Source organism: Capra hircus, chromosome 28 (genome assembly GCF_001704415.2).
Source record: "Capra hircus breed San Clemente chromosome 28, ASM170441v1, whole genome shotgun sequence".
Lineage (NCBI taxonomy): Eukaryota > Metazoa > Chordata > Mammalia > Artiodactyla > Bovidae > Capra > Capra hircus.
In genome coordinates this window covers 33,005,893-33,023,997 of record NC_030835.1, presented here as the reverse complement: position 1 = coordinate 33,023,997, position 18,105 = coordinate 33,005,893, and the positions used below count along the sequence as shown (strand labels likewise).

General features: G+C 39.7%; 1 non-coding gene across 1 annotated transcript in view; it reads left to right on the top strand.

The window, feature by feature from the left end:
- Window positions 1–18,105, top strand: part of LOC102182099 — a 142,694-nt gene that overhangs the window by 98,804 nt on the left and 25,785 nt on the right. The window contains exon 2 of the transcript XR_001917438.1: window positions 1,691–1,753. This is a non-coding gene — a transcript (uncharacterized LOC102182099). The remainder of the gene's footprint in view (window positions 1–1,690; window positions 1,754–18,105) is intronic.

Here is an 18,105-nt window from a genome sequence, read left to right as displayed (position 1 = left end):
GCCCACACACAGCATCAAAGACCCAGCACAGTCAAAAGTAAATAAATAGTCCACGTTAAAAAGAAAAACAAAAACTAAGATACAACCTAATGCCTGTCAGAACAGCTGTTATCGAAAAGACAAGAAATAACAAGTGTTGGCAAGAATGAGTAGAAAAAGGAACCCTAGTACCTTATTGCTTGGAATATAAATTGCAGCCACTATGGAAAACAATATGGAGGTTCCTCAAAAAATTAAAGATAGAACTACCATATGATCCAGCAATTGCATTTCTGGATATTTATCCAGAGAAAACAAAAACACTAATTTTAAAAGATATATGCACCCCTATTATTTGCAATAGCCAAGATATAGATGCAATTGAACTCTGTGTTGATGAAAGAGTACATAAAGAAGATGCAGTATTCTGGAATGTTACTCAGCTGTAAAAAGGAATGAAATCTTGTCATTTGTCACAACATGTGTAGACCTAGAGGGTATTATGCTAAGGGAAATAAGCCACAGAGAATATAATAAATACCATATGATTTCACTTACATGTGGAGTATAAAAAACAAGTAAACAGACAAAATAAAATAGACTTATAGATACAGAAGACAAATTGATGGCCACAAGAGGGGAGAGAGATGGGAAAACAGATGAAATAAGTGAAGGAGATAAAGAGGTTAAAAATTCCAATTGTAAAATAAGTAAGTCACATTGATACAATGTACAGCATAGAGAATACAACCAATAATATTGTAACAACTTTGTACCATGACAGATGGTTCAGTTCAGTTCAGTTTCAGTTCAGTTCAGTCCAGTCGCTCAGCCCTGTCAGACTTTTTGTGACCCCATGGACCGCTGCACACCAGGCCTCCCTGTCCATCACCAACTCCTAGAGTTTACTCAAACTCATGTCCATTGAGTCGATGATGCCATCCAACCGTCTCATCCTCTGTCCCCTTCTCCTCCCACCTTCAATCTTTCCCAGCATCCCCTTCCACTGAGTGTTCAGGACTGATTTCCTTTAGGATGAACTGATTGGATCTCCTTTCAGTATAAGGGACTCTCAAGAGTCTTCTCCAACACCGCAGTTTAAAAGCATCAATTCTAGATACCATGACAGATGGTATCTATACTTAATGGCATAGATAATGTACAAATAATGTGTACAAATAGTGAATCACTGTTGTACACCTGAAACTAATAGGATATTGTATGTCAATTATAGTTCAGTTTATAAAGATATGGTTCTATCTCTGTGTTAGAATTTAGCTAGTCATAAGATAATAGTATGTATATACTCCCAATAGTGTCTGGAAGAAGATAATGGACTAGAACTTCTAACTAGACAGTGCTGACTCATTTACTGAAAAAGTAAGATACCATCACTAACACGTAAAATAAGGGATAAACAACTTCTTTTGTTTCCTTCTTACTTGATGCCTTTCTTTGTGTCTGGAGCTTTGGCAGGTATGAGAGGTGAAACTGTAAAAAGCCTTTCATCATCCAAAGTCAATAGGTAGGTTTCCTTTGTCAATAACAGGTTCCTTAACTCTCTGACCACCTGTGTCATGATACATGAAATCACTTTCTACAAAATTTTGTAATTTTCTTATGTTTCTTCAAATCATTGTGTGTAATAGTTGACTTTCCCTGTTCCAGGATCCTGGCTTTGTGTAAGCTCCATTTTCTTATTTTCTTCTAGCACCTGTGTTCTAATTAGAGGCGAAATAAATGACATTCAGAACTTCCACTAAGGTACTATAAGGTAAGATCCTTTCATGAGTTGAAATCTTTGCTTTAAAAGGGGGGCTTAGGGCTTGATTTATGAGAAGAAATTAAGAAGGAATAAGAATTCTGTTTGATGCTTTTTAATACAATTTATAATCATTACTGTATATATCTTAATGTAAATATACAATCATGCTCAATTTTGTGTATCTTAATAAAGATGCTTTTTTTTTTACTTATTTGCTCATCAGATTCAAAATTACAATGAAGGCATCTGTTGAAATATGAGATAAGTTGATTTTATTTCAAAAGCTTGTTTGTATCTTAACTGTAGTAACATAAGGGTTTTTAAAATGCCATTAGATTTATTATTGCATGAGACAAATATTGAACTTCAATAAGGTTGTTAGGTCTTGTGATACTCAAATCTAAATGGAGAATTAGCTGGTTCTAGTATTCATATCTGGTCAAGTTGCTGGACGTATTCCTATACCTTATTTAGTATTCACAAAGAGTGCCATCAGGGTTAAGTGTTATGATCCCCATTTTACAAATGAGGAAACTGATGCTTTGAGATGTTAAGAACTTTACTGTCAAAGGCAAGGTTTGATCTTGGGCATGTCAGATGCCCTTCCCTGTACGCTGCTCCCTTAATGCTAGTCCTCACATTATGATGCCAGGAGCCTGTACTGTTGCTGTGGGATTGTTAATACACTAATCCATTGAATGTTCTTCAGTAATACAGACATTCCACCAAATTATCCATTTATAAAACAAAGTGAACCGAGGCTATTTCATATATAGAAAAGAGAAGAATCTGGTTTGGGGGACTCAGGATGAATTGAAATTTCTTGTAAAAGCAGATAAAGGAAATACTAATTCCAAGTTTCTTCTTTTGCTCTTTGTTATTTTAAAATAAAGGTTTAGGAGTAATGGTGCAAGTATGGCTACCAAAACTAAGCTATTAGACTATAGTCCTGACATTAAATACTTTACACTCATTAGGCTCAGAAAAAAATACAGGTTAAAGATAAATTATATAATAAAATTCCTTTCCAAAGAAAGTCATGCAAGATATTGAATAAGGTACTGAGCTGAGTCGGGGGAAGGAGGTGCTGGTTAATGGAAAAGTCCCTGGGCTGGAAAATAGGAAACGGGAAATGCAGGTGACAGCAGCTCTTGAAGGCTTAAAAAAGCTATTTTACCTCTCTCTGGACCTTTGTTCTTTATTTGTAAATGGAGACTGTACTGGTACTCTCTTAATATAAAATAATAACTTGCCTTTTGGATGTCCATTGCTAATGTACGGAAGTGCTATGTCTACTAAAGTCAACTTTTTTCTTTATGGCCATTGAACTAAAGAGTTATCAGCTATTTTCCTGTTCCTGTTCTTTATTTTAAATACATCCTGAAAGTCTTAATTTCTTTTTGTTCTGTTACCACCCTGATTATCATTCAGTCTTGCTGGGACAACTGTGTAAGCTTCCTGATGGTCTCCTGGCTTCTATTCTTCCCGCACCAAAATCCGTTCAGTGTGCAAGACTAGTGTCTGGGGGAACGTGGATTAGAGCTTGTTATTCTGTGCGCTCATGCTTGTGCATGCTCAGTCATGTGGGGCTCTTTGCAACCATAAAGACTGGGGTCCGCCAGGCTCCTCTGCCCATGGGATTTCCCACACAAGAATACTGAAGTGGGTTGCTATTTCCTTCTCCATGAGATCTTCTTGACCCAGGCATTCAACCCTAGGCTCCTGCATTGTCTCCTGAATTGCAGGCAGATTCTTTACCGCCAAGCCACCATAAGAATCCAACTAACTATTCTCTGTAAATGAGCACTGTTCCAGCTACCCAAATTTAATTCCTTTTAAAAATGAGAAGTTTTATTTTTAAGGCACATTCAAATATTCCCATATGGAAAAAATACTTATTTGTGTAGCTTGAGGGATTTAGGAAATATATGAATAATTCTCACATGTGTTTATGGTTTATTTTATGGTCTAAGCTCCTTGAGGGCAGGGATTCCCTAGTCTCTTCCTCGCTGTGTGAACTACAGTACCTCTAAAGAAGCCAGTTCCCTGCAAGAAACTTAGTAAATATTTATTGAATGAATGAATATAGAGTCAGAAAATGCCTTAGGTAAAATATCTTAAAAAAAAAAAAAAAGCAGTGCTTATAGATGTCCCTGAAAGGCTTATTGCTTTAGATGGCGGTTGGAGTGGAGAGAGAAAAGTAGAGGAAAAGATGAAAAACAAATTCTGGGAAAGAGGACAGAGAGCATTGCACACAGAAAAGAACAGTCAATCGTTTGGAGGGACCACTTGTGGTATTTTCACTAGTGACATTTCTTTTTTTTTTTTTTAATTTTATTTATTTACTTTGGCCACGCTCGGTCTTCCTTTCCGTGTGGGCTTTTCTCTAGTTTTGGCGAGTAGGGGCTCCTCTCCAGTTGCAGTGCCTGGGCTTATTGCAGTGGCTTCTCATGGAGCACAGGCTGTAGGGAGCTGCAGCACTTGGGCTTCCTAGTTGTGGCTCACATGCTGAGCACAGGCTCAGTAATTGCGGCGCGCAGGCTTAGCTGCTCTGTGGCATGTGGGATCTTCCCAGATCAGGGATCAAACCTGTATGTCATGCGTTGGCAGGTGGATTCTTTACCACTGAGCCCCCAGGGAAGCCCACTAGTGGCATTTCTTATCAGTTGTAATGGGTGAAAGAGCCCAGTCCTTTGGATCTTGCATAGATGTATTAGTTAAGCCTGGCACATAGATGATTAGAAATCTTTGTTGAATGAAGACCCAAAAGAATGAAATAATAAATTATCAAACTGCTAAAAGCAAGAGTTTGCTTTTTTTTTAATAGCCGTGATAGTATTCCCTTGATGCCAATATTTAGTCCCTGTTAGTAACTGAAATTCCAAATACAGTGAGTATGAAAAATGTTCCATGAAACTGAGTTCAATTACTGTGCTAAGCTTCTCTCTTAGAGAGCTTCAGTTATTCCACCTTCCAGTCATTTGTCACAGGGACAATCCAGGATGACACGCTATGGAAATGTGTTAAAATGCTGATGGGAAAACGGAAGCTTGATAAATGTCTTATCTGTCAATTAAATGATATAGCCTTGTGGTTAGATTACAGCAATTTGGGGGCTTTTTGTTTTCTGCTGATTGAGATTTGACAGCTGTTTATAAAATATTTACATTCTGATTTCAGTCACATTGACAGTACTTTTGGATCTTTGGAAGATGTTAATTGTATGTTAGGAAAGTGTTTTAAAAAGTTTGAAGCTGATCTGTTGAGGGGGAAAAATCTTTGAAAAATTTTATGAAGGAAGGAAATCCACTTTATAAAATGATGAACTTTTAATAAAAGTCAGAAATGATAGACATTTGGGACCCAGGGACACTGTATGTGATGGGAAGGAGTATCCTTCTCCGCTTTGCCTGTTTTGGGTCCCTTTGCTTTTGTCTAGCTGAGTATACATGCTTCTCGCCTTTTTCCACTTAATTATGCTAATGTGATATTTTTATGATAGGTACATGGGTAAATTAGTTAGGATTTGAGGACATCCGTATGGACTTTTGTGAAAAAAATTCAATACATATACTTGGTATTAAGTGAAGAGAAATTAATGAAACAGAAACAGACTCAAGGACATAGAGAACATACTTATGAGTACCAAGGTCAGTGGGGGAGGGATGGAATGGCAATTTGGGGTTAATGGATACAAACTATTATGTAAAGAATAGATAAACAATAAGGTCCTACTATATACCACAGGGAACTATATTCAAAATCCTGTGATAAACCATAGTAGAAAAGAATATGAAAAAGAATGTATGTATATGTATAACTGAATCACTTTGCTGTACAGCAGAAATTAACATCTTATAAATCAACTATATTTCAGAAAAATAAATTTTAAAGAGAATAAAAAATAAAAAGTATTGGAAATAAGAATAAGTATTGAATTTCCAAATGGAATATTGTCAAACATTTTAATGAAAACCATAAATTCACAAGTAACTTTTCCTTATAAGCTACTGTTAGACATGATGACTTGTATTTATAATTTTAAATCAATTTTCTCTCCAAAGTCTTGATAGTTGCTTTTTGTGGGATGCTTTGTAATAAAAAGGAGATGATAAAAATTCTAAAACTGATTTTTATAGCCATTCAGAAGGTTCCTTGGATTGAAATTATACCTAAAGAATATGACAGCTATTACATTCTTCCACTGAAAACTGTAATGATGAAATTTCCTAGGATAAGGCAAATGATTCTGGAATCCAACCTAACATTTCATATCAAATATTTAAAATTTTTGTAGAAATCATATATTCTTTTATAGCCTCACCCTGCCCATTGCTTGGACCCCACTAGAAGGTATAAATGAACAGAAGTAGCCTCAATCCTGTCTAAGGGACCAGGAGCTAAAGTATAATTGGAGGCCCTGGATCCACTCCCCGCCACAACCCCTGCCTCTTTTCTGCTCCTTCCGTGCCTTACATGAACATTCAGCCTGGAAGCCCTACCCACCTGCTCCCACTGTGTCACAGTGCTTCCTTGACCACCTGCTCGGTCCTGGATGCAGGGGAGGATGTATCTGGTGAAGACCCCCTGTGTACCCTAGAAGTGAGTAGACTCGGGCCTTTGGACAAAGGATTCTGGGGACCTGAGCATATGAAGCCTGCTCAAAAATGAAGCCAGTTTGCCTTGGCCATGTCCCTTACAAAGGATGATGTCGAGAGAAAAGCCAGAATGGCTCCTCTTACTCAGTGCTTCTCAAGCACAAACGTGTGTGCAATCTCCTGTTCAAATACAGATTCTGGTTCATAAGGGCTAAGGTGAACTTACCCTTCTGCATTTCGGCCGCATACCCAGCTGCTGCTGTTGCTGACTGCACTCTGAGAAGCAAGACTGCAATGCACAAGCCAAGGGGTCCCTGCTTGGATCTCAGGGTGGGTACTGAACACAAGTACCAGCTTTAGGTGAAGACAAAGATGTGGGCCTGCTGTGGAGAGCTGTCCTCCCCGGAGCCCCCCAGCCTGGATCTACTCCTGGTACTCCTCCCTATTCTGCACCAGATCCCTTGGCAACGTGTCCCTGTTCCTTCATCCATTCACAGCCCCTGGTCTGGGCAAGCCAACAGCTCACTCTTTGGCGAGACACTCAGTTTGATGTTTGGGTGGCAGAAGCTATCCCAGCTGTGCTTAGGGCATCTCAGAGGAGCAGCAGGTACTGGGAGTCCCCATTATCCTTGCAGCCTTGAGACTGGAGGCTCATTATCAGACTCCTGAGGACTGGGGCCCCCTACTCAGACCCTGCTAGCCACACAGGGGTCTCAGGGCTCCAGTGTGGATCTTATACACTGGGGTACTACTGCCCAACACATGGAATGCTCCACAGTTAGGTTTAAAAAGGCACTTTAAGTGAAGGTAGAAAATCTAATAGTTCTCTAGCAAGATTTTAATATATTACCTGGCAATAGATGAAAAAGCAATTTCATTTTCAGAAATGACCCAAAATGAAAACAATCCCCTTTTCTTAAAGCAAACAAACAAAAATATTTAAATCCTCAGTGGAACATTTGAACTAAAAGAAATAGAAAATCCAAATCAGGAGCAAAATAAAGCAGAAAATCACAGATAATATTTTTAAATAAAAAGAGCATTTAGGTGTTACTCTATACACAAAAGAAGTAAAATGCAAAAAAAATCAAAGTAAATTGATCAAATGATCAAAAATATATCACAAAGTAGCATTTAAGACACAGAACATAAAATTCACAGAAAGAGTATCAGAATATGGACCTAAAAATAAAATAAATCTTATGGGATAATTATAAAAATTGTAACAAAAGAGTAGTTATAGAAAACTAGGAGTGATCAGGTAAAGTAATAGAGATGATTTGTAAAAATCCAAATTTGAAGTTAGTAGTTTATACTTTTTAAAGAAAGAGTGTTTTAGACACTGTTCCATAACATGGCTAGGTTAAATTACATTTGGAGAGAAATGAGGAAACTCATAGGCTTATAGTGAAAATTGTATAAAGTAATGTGAAAAGGAGAGGCTCAATCTTCACATCAAACAACATGCACCATGCTGCAAGTATAAGAGAGAAATTCAAAGCACATATAAGAATGCTTTGGGAAAAAAAAACAGATCTCATAATGTGATAAAAGGCAAAAGCTGTGGACATGCTATATTTACATTCCAGCATATCCTAGGGGAGAAAAAAGAAGATTCAATTTACACAGTTTCTTATTATTCTAAGATTGCAAACTCTGTCCAGTTTTCCTTTCAGCAGAATACTTATTCAATTCCTGCTGTATGTTCCTGAGATGACATTTCACATCTTCTGTACTAATACTTTAATACACAGCTTTCTCTCATGAAGAGCTTGCAGTCCAGTTTTGATGACAAGCTACATGCATTTTTTTAGTGCATGTTACAGGTAAGGCCAGATTTAAGTAATGAGACCAAGTAGTTTAAATACCAGATTATGACTTGTTAGTTGGCATGGGCTATATCTTTAGCCTGTTGACATTCTTGATTTTTTTTTTTTTTTACGGTCTATCACTTTTTTACAGTGATACAATGTTTATGATGTGGAATAATGACATTCCAAGGTGGAAGAAAAGGTAGCATATTTATATGGCTTTAAGGGCATAGAGACCCTTCTACAAGAAGAGGGTGATATGAGACAGAAAAGGAAACTGTCAGCAGGAGGAAAGAATAGATTCAAAAAACAGCAGGAGGACTTTCCTGGCAGTCCAGTGGTTAAGACTTCGCCTTCGAATGCAAGGGGTGTGGGTTCAATTCCTGTTCAGGGAACTAAGATCCCACGTGCCTCCTGGGCAAAAAAACAAGAGCACGCAAAGAAGCAATGTTGTAACAAACTCAATAAAGACTTTAAAGATGGTCCGCATCGAAAAAATTTAAGAAGACAGCATGAAGTCTGCACCTTACTCCTTCCCTATGTCAGTTTTATGTTGGCTGTCTCGGGTCTTCATACTTTTTCATGAAGATTTGAAATTCTTTGGAAGATTGTCTTTCATATGTAAGTGGAAAGTGGGCTCAAGTCGCAAAGGGAAAATAAACAGCACCCCTGCCTAAGTTTTCCTTTGATTTTTATGGCTCCCTCCTTCTCTGTCTCTCACCTTCTTTGACCATGTTCTTTCTTTCCGTTTCCTCATGTGTCTAGCACTCCTCAAAGAGCTGCAGTTTGGCCTCTGATTGGCCACTTGACTGGCACTACAGTTGCCAAAATTAGCAGATATCCTCTGGCTGGTAAACCCCAAGAACTTTTGAGCCTTAACTCTCTTGACTTCTCTGCCAATTTTATTCCCACTGACCTTTTTGAAATTCTCTCTTTGCTTACCTTCCAAGGAACTTCAATCTGATTAAATCTCCTGGTACCCTTTTCTCCTCCTTGTCTTTCTCTCTTTCTCCCTCCCTCCTTTCCTGCTTTCTTTTTTTTTTTTTTTCCTTCTGTCTGTTGTTTAGGTACAAACCCCCTACCCTCCCTCCACCAAAATTCTGTTCAGAGTTCTTTTCTTTTTAATTTACTTAATTTCCAGGATTAAGATACAGTCTTCAGCCCAGTGACTCAGATCTCTTCTGCCTCGAGCCTAGACATCTTTCCCTAGTCCGCATCTGTACATCCAACTGGACTACTCTACTCTATGGGCTTTCACCCTCGACCCCAGTCAGGATGGCAGAACCTAACTCCTCTGCCCCATTCCACTTCTCCACGTCTCTGTCCAAGCCTTCTGGGTATTATGCAGGATCTACCCAGACACTAAATGCATCCCTCTCCCTTTCTGAAATGAAAATCTCATTATAATTCAAATTGAGCCACTTCCTAGCTGTCTGACCTTCAGCATTACTTAACTTCTGTGTCTCTCAGTTTTCTTATTTGTATAATGGAAAAAATAATAGCATCTGCCTCACAGGGGTGTTGTAAAAATAATAAATGGCACATTGTAAGTTCTCAGTAAATAATAACTATTTGATTGTTTGACGTGAGCAGATTCCTCACTGACTTAAAAAGAAAGGGAGAAAACCCCTAGATTTCATAACATATGATTTGTTTTGTTGCTTAATTTTCAAGCTTCATTTCTTGTCAGTTCCTCCCCTCCTCTGAGCTCACTTGTGTCTCTTCCCTTTACTGGATCATGAGTTAGCCATAATTTCCACTGACCTTCAGAGTATGTGGGGGAGACCTCTTCTTGGCCTCTTCTCCTCAAGTCTAAATTAGTTTTTCCTCCATGAGAGGAGAAACACTCTTCTCCTAGAGAGCCATGATCTTAGAGGTGGTTCATTCTGCGTGGCCATTGTGTGTGCAGCTTCTTTGTGGTAGCTGCTAAGTCACTTCAGTCGTGTCCGACTCTGTGCGACCCCATAGACGGCAGCCCACCAGGCTCCCCCGTCCCTGGGATTCTCCAGGCAAGAACACTGGAGTGGGTTGCCATTTCCTTCTCCAATGCATGAAGGTGAAAAGTGAAAGGGAAGTCGCTCAGTCATATCCGACTCTTAGCGACCCCATGGACTTCAGCCTACGAGGCTCCTTCGTTCATAGGATTTTCCAGGCAAGAGTACTGGAGTGGGGTGCCATTGCCTTCTCTGAGAGGATGCACCATTTATGTGCAAGTGGTTTTGAGAGACCTTCTAACCCTAGCGTGTGGACCACAAAAGAATAAACAGTAGGATGCATCAATTGTACACTTAGAATTGGCCCTGAATAGAGCCAGCCTTCTCCCCTCCAACATTTAAGCCTGAGATAACAGGAAAGGGGCAACTTTGAAAAGGAGAAGGCAAAAGGCAACCTGGGGCTATCAAGGTAGAGCAAAAACCAAGGTGTGAGGGGGAAAATGGAAGCCAGTTAGTAGACAATTCACAATAGACGAGAGATTTCATGAACCATAGTGGAGGGACCAACACCGGGGTGGCTGGCAAAAGAGGAGAGTTCATATTAACCTGCTGATAAATTTGTACAAAATCTTCTGGGGCAAGATTTCAGTGTCAAGCATGAGGAAAGGATAATACTGACACATAAATTTGTGATATATAGAAAATTGAGCTGTAGAATTGGCATATATACACAGTTTTCTTTTTATTGGAGTATGTTCTTTACAATATTGTGTTTCTGCTGTACAGCAAAGTGAGTCAACCATAGGCATACATACATCTCCTCTGTTCGATTAAGTCACCACAGAGCACTGAGCAGAGTTCTGTGCTATAGGGTAGGCTCTCCTTGGTTTTCTATTTTATACGTGGTATCAATATACACAGTCTTAATGAGTCACAGTGTCTTTTGGTTTAAGGTGTGTGTGTGTGTGTGTGTGTGTGTGGTGCTCTATATGAAAGCATGCTGTATATACATTTTAATGTATTTTGATAATAAGAGTAGCACAATGTTTATTATATAAATATTAGGAGTCAGAGAAACATAAGTCTGATATGAAATGAGGTTAAAAACAGAGTTGGAGGTGAGGAAGTGGAGGTAGATGGTATAGTCGACTTTGTAGGCTTTGTAAGAGGAAGCATTGTGAGGTAGTGATTGTCATCCAGAGAGAGGAGGGCAGGACCTGAAACTAAATGAGGACTTTCTAAATATGAGAGATTTTACAGCCCACTTATAACACGATGCAAATAATTGAGGAAGGAAAGGAAGGAAGGATAAACTGACAATAGATGGGAAAGGGGGGACACTTCAGGGGTAGAGACCTTGTGTGAATGAGAACAGTGAACTGGGCTGGCCCTGGGTAGATGCATGAGCACAGACGCCAGGGAGTGTACAGATGATGATGGTCAGAAAAGGAAGCAGTTCTCAAATAATTATTCCTTTCCTGTGTGCCCTTGAGTTCAGGTAAATTCCAGATTTAAGTCTGTCCTTTAGATTGAGAAGGATGGTTCTGAAGAAAGTAAGCCATGTGCACAGTGACCAACTTTAGGGGCTTTATTTTCAGACAGATGTTTATGTTCTGAATCTGAAACTTTCTATCAGCTCTGGGACCCCCATAGGGTTAGCTGATGGTGGGTAAGAGCACAGGCTCCAGACTGGACTCTGATGCTGGGACCCAGGCTCCGTCACCAACTGGCTGTATCAACTTGGATCAGGCACTTGGCCCTTTCTGCCCAAGTACTTCTTGTGCAACATGGAGATTAAAGATGACCCTACTCATAGGCAGGATAAGGAATAACTGAGACACTGCAAATTGTGTAGAATATATATTTTTGCCTACACAGTGTTGGTTATTGTTTCACTCTACACTTTCATTTCCATCTGTAATATGGGATTGTTGTGAGAATAGAAAAGATGTGCCATACAAGGTCTCAGCATTACAGCAAGCAAGTGTAAGAGAAAAATGAAACGTGAGTGAAGATCAGGATACCAGAGATTTGTTGTTGTTCACTCTGTCCATCCGACTCCTTGCAGCCCCGTGGACTGCATCATGCCAGGCTTCCCTATCGTTCACCATCTCCCAGAGCTTGCTAAAACTCATGTGGATCAAGTCAGTGATGCCATCCAACCATTTAGCCCTCTGTGGTCCCCTTCTCCTCCTACCTTCAATCTTTTCCAGCATCAGAGTCTTTTCTTGGGACTCAGCTCTTTGCATCAGGTGTCCAAAGTATTCGAGCTTCAGCTTCAGCATCAGTCCTTCCAATAAGTAATCAGGGTCGATTTGCTTTAGGATTGACTGATTTGATCTACTTGCAGCCCAAGGGACTCTCAAGAGTCTTCTCCAACACCACAGTTCAAAAGCATCAATTCTTCAGAGCTCAGCTTTCTTTATAGTCCAAGTCTTACATCCATACATGACTACTGGAAAAACCATAGCTTTGACTAGACAGATCTTTGTCGGCAAAGTAATGTCTCTGCTTTCTAATCTACTGTCTAGGTTTGTCATAGCTTTTCTTCCAAGGAACAAGCGTCTTTTAATTTCATGGCTTCAGTCACTATCTGCAGTGATTTTGGAGCCCAAAAAGATAAAGTCTATCACTGTTTCCATTGTTTTCCCATTTATTTGCCCTGAAGTGATGGGACTGGATGCCATGATGTTCATTTTTTGAATGTTGAATTTTAAGCCAGCTTTTTCACTCTCCTCTTTCACCTTCATCAAGAAGCCCCTTAGTTCCACTTCGCTTTCTACCATAAGAGTGGTGTCATCTGCATATCTGCTGCTGCTGCTGCTAAGTCGCTTCAGTCGTGTCCGACTCTGTGAGACCCCATAGACAGAAGCCCACCAGGCTCCCCCGTCCCTGGGATTCTCCAGGCAAGAACACTGAAGTGGGTTGCCGTTTCCTTCTCCAGTGCATGAAGGTGAAAAGTGAAAGTGAAGTTGCCTAGTTGTGTGTGACACCACAGACTGCAGTCTACCAGGCTCCTCCGTCCATGGGATTTTCCAAGCAAGAGTACTGGAGTGGAGTGCCATTGCCTTCTCCGCTGCATATTTGAGGTTATTGACATTTCTCCTGGCAATTCTAGCTTGTGCTTCGCCCAGTCTGGCATTTCACATGATGTATTCTGAATATAAGTTAAGTAAACAAGGTGACAATATACAGCCTTGACAGACTTCTTTCCCAATTTGGAACCAGTCCATTGTTCCATGTCCAGTTCTGTTGCTTCTTGACCTGCATACAGGTTTTTCAGGAGGGAGGTAAAGTGATCTGGTACTCCCATGAAGAATTTTCCACAGTTTGTGTGATCCACACAGTCAAAGGCTTTAGTGTAGTCAATGAAAAAGAAGTAGATGTTTTCCTGGAATTCTCTTGCTTTTTCTATGATCCAGTGGACATTGGCGATTTGATCTCTGGTTCCTCTGCTTTCTCTAAATCCACGTTGTACATCTGGAAGTTCTCGGTTCATGTATTGCTGAAGCCTGGCTTGGAGAATTTTGAGCATTACTTTACTAGTGTGTGAGATGAGTGCAATCGTGCGGTAGTTTGAGCATTCTTTGGCATTGCCTTTCTTTGGGATTGGAATGAAAACTGACCTTTTCCAGTCCTGTGGCCACTGCTGAGTTTTCCAAATTTGCTGGCATATTGAGTGCAGCACTTTAACAGCATCATCTTTCAGGATTTCAAATAGCTCAACTGGAATTCCATCACCTCCACCAGCTTTGTTCATAGTCATGCTTTCTAAGGCCCCTTGACTTCACATCCCAGGATGTCTGGCTCTAGGTGGGTGATCACACCATCATGATTATCATGGTCGTGAAGGTCTTTTTTGTACAGTTCTTCTGTGTATTCTTGCCACCTCTTCTTAATATCTTCTGCTTCTGTTAGGTCCAGATCATTTCTCTCCTTTATCAAACCCATCTTTGCATGAAATGTGCCCTTGGTATCTCTAATTTTCCTGAAGAGATGTCCAGTCATTTCCATTCTATTGTTTTTCTCTATTTCTTTTCATTATTCCCTTAGAAAGGCTTTCTCATATCTTCTTTTTTTTTTTAATTTTTTTTTTTTAATTTTAAAATCTTTAATTCTTACATGCGTTCCCAAACATGAACCCCCCTCCCACCTCCCTCCCCACAACATCTCTCTGGGTCATCCCCATGCACCAGCCCCAAGCAAGCTGCACCCTACATCAGCCATGGACTGGCGATTCAATTCTTACATGACAGTATACATGTTAGAATTCCCATTCTCCCAAATCATCCCACCCTCTTGCTATTGTTTGGAACTCTACATTCAGATGGGTATATCTTTCTTTTTCTCATTTGTCTTCTGCTTCTCTTCTTTTCTCAGCTATTTGTAAGGCCTCCTCGGACAACCATTTTGCCTTTCTGCAGTTCTTTTTCTTGGGGAAGATTTTGATCACTACCTCGTGTACAACGCTATGAACCTGCATCCATAGTTCTTCAGGCACTCTGTCTATCAGATCTAACCCCTTGAATCTATTTGTCACTTCCACTGTATAATCATAAGGGATTTGATTTAGGTCACACCTGAATGGCCTTGTGTTTTTCTGTACTTTCTTCAATTTAAGTCTGAATTTTGCAATAAGGAGTTCATCGTCTGAGCCACAGTCAGCCGCAGGTCTTGTTTTTGCTGACTGCATAGAATTTCTGTATTTTCACCTGCAAAGAACATGATCAGTCTGGTTTCAGTATTGATCATCTGGTTATGTCCATGTGTAGAGTCTTCTTTTGTGTTGTTGGAAGAGGGTGTTTGCTATGACCAGTGGGTTCTCTTGGCAAAACTTTGTTATTCTTTGCCCTGCTTCATTTGTACTCCAAGGCCAAATATTCCTGTTATTCCATGTATCTCTTGATGTCCTACTTTTGCATTCTAGTCCCCTGTGATGAGAAAGACATAATTTTTTGATGTTGGTTCTAAAAGGTCTTGTAGGTCTTCATCGATCCCTTCAACTTCAGGTTCTTCAGCATTGGTAGTTGCAGCATAGACTCGGATTACTGATATTGAATGATTTGCCTTGGAAAGGAAAAGAGATCGTTATGTTGTTTTTGAGATTTCACCCAAGGACTGGGAAATGCAACGCACTCCAGTACTCTTGCCTAGAGAATTCCATGGACAGAGGAGCCAGGCAAGCTACAGTCCAAAGGATCACAAACAGTCAGACACGACTGTGTGACTAGCTTTCACTTTTATTGCATTTCTGACTCTCTTGTTGACTATGAGGGCCACTCCTTTTCTTCTAAGGGATCTTGCCCGCAGTAGTAGATATAGTGGTCATGTGAATTAAATTCACCCATTCCAGTCAATTTAGTTCACTGATTCCTAAAATGTTGATGTTCACTCTTGCCATCTCGTTTGACCATTTCCAATTTACCTTGATTCATGGACCTAACATTCCATGTTCCTATGCACTACTGTCCTTTATAGCATTGGACTTTACTTCCACCACCAGACACATCCACAACTGAAAATTTTCAGAGATAGGGAATTTTCAAATGAAGATTGGGAGAGAGAAATAGACTTGCGATTAGAAGGCAGTTTTTAGGATTTATTTTGTAACAGAATGGAACTCAATTAAAGGCTGATTATTGGCCAGAGCCAGCCTTCCCATTGAGGCTGATAAGTTTAATAAAAAGTGATTCATTTTCACTTCACTAAAGGTGAGGGGAGATTGTGTGTGTGCATGGGCACATTATAAAACAAATATCTGCAGAGGCTCAGTTATTGTAATGAGTTTTTATATTGGGAAGTGACATTAATTACCACATTATATCAGAGTATCTGAACAAGTACACTAGAACAGTTAAAAATAAGTAAGCTAAATTAATTTAATTAAATTACTGTGTTTTGTAGCATCATGCATGCAATTTAAAAATAATGTATTAAAATATATATCCATTAGGTTTTGATTTCCAAATGAAACACAAGAATCATGAGGGTAAACCTAGCATAGTGCCTGGTGCACTATAGCTGCTGGAAATGATGGGTGGACAAATGGATGAATAAATACCATGTTTACAACTTGTGTTGTGTGACTTATGTTGGAGATCTTCCTCCTATAAAAAAGTAGCTAACACATTCTGTTTATTTCCTTACAAACAAGTGTAATACAAAATGGTGCTTCATGATGGAAATATAGATAGGGACTTTCATATGAGTTAGTGTATCTAATCAAAGAATAAAGGCAAGGCATTATAAAATGCCTTGGTAAGGTAAGTGTAGATAGAATTGTGTTCCAGACAAGAAAATATTGTGGTACTGAATATCATTAAGTATCACCTGCAGCCATGTGTAATGTGCTTCAAGATGAGAATACTCTTATGAGAAACCAAGGAAGGGAGGAGTTAAAGCTGGAAGCCAAGGAGCATAGCACAAGATACAGGGAGGGACATTCAGAGAAGCTTCAGCAGTAGGTTTGGCTAAGACAGAGGCAAGAGCCTCTATCCGTCCTTCTTCCTCTGTCCCTCAGCTGGTCCCCAGAACTGGAACATCAGAGACTCGAGTTGCTAACTCCAGCACTTTCTGAGAGGAGTAGAGATACTAGTACTCAAACTGTGGTCCATTGTTCATCACCATCACCTGGGGGCTTGTATGTGCAGCATCTCAGATCCCCTGCCTATCATCCCTACTGAATCACAATTGGTAGATAACAAATTCTGCAGGTAATTCACATTAAATCACAAATTAAATTTTGGAAAGTATTGGCATAGACATTTGCTGCTGCCGCTGCTGCTAAGTCACTTCATTCATGTCCGACTCTGTGCAACCCCGTAGATGGTAGCCCATCAGCCTCTGCCGTCCCTGGGATTCTCCAGGCAAAAACACTGCAGTGGATTGCCATTTCTTTCTCCAATGCATGAAAGTGAAAAGTGAAAGTGAAGTCAGTGAGTCGTGTCCTACTCTTTACAACCCCATGGACTGCAGCCTACCAGGCTCCTCCATCCATGGGATTTTCTGGCAAGAGTACTGGAGCAGGTTGCCATTGCCTTCTCCGTATAGACATTTGAAATGTGGTTTAATGCTATAAGATCTGAATTCAAATCCCCATTCCACCATGGGCAAGCTAATTTTCTGATCTTGTTTCATCATTTGTACTCTGTAGTTAGAAGCACCCCATAAATACTATTATGTAAAGTTAATTAGATTGTTACATACAAAGTCTTTATGTAGTGCCAGGCCTTTAGTAAGCATTCAATACATTTTAGATATTTTTCTTTATTTCCCTCTGCTTTCTCAGTCTTATCCTCAGCATAAACTTGCAGATATATGTGATCATCTTTCTGTTTTCCCTTCCACTACTAAAAGTTTTTTCTACTTGCATTACTACAGACAAAGCACTTACTTTCATTGAGCCTCATTTTTCTCCTCAGTAGTATGGGATAGCCACATCATCCTCTATCAGACTTGTGAAAATCAACTGACGTGATTCATAAGACAGCATTTGTTCATTGTAGAAATTGCCATAGTACACCTCACAGATTCATCTGAAGATGAGAGGCTAAGTAGCATATGATGCTGAATTAGATCATTTATAATAATGCTTGGTATCAGTGATTGATAGAGGCCATTCCCTCTTTGATAGGTAAAGAGGTGGACTCTGGTTGCAGATGAGGAGGAGATGAAATTGATTCCCTCATTAGAGACAGTGGCCTCTGTATATAGATCCCAGAAAATCTATTGCCAAAAAATGATCTGGATTTATAACTGGTACACTTAAGCATTTTGTGCTTTACCTTCATAGCAGCAGAAAATGAGACACATTTACTTAAAGAGTAAGCCAAACTTTAACAACCAGGCGTCAAGGAAGGTTTCAAAGGAGGATCAGAGAAGGGAACTGTTGCATCTGGTTGGATGTCAGCAGGGCTTCTGAGACAGACTTTTATGGCTGGCCTTGGTGGAGATAGAATCTTGAAAGGCAGTTGCAGTACAGTTTGCTTGGAGGGAGTAGCATGAGAACAAACAGAACC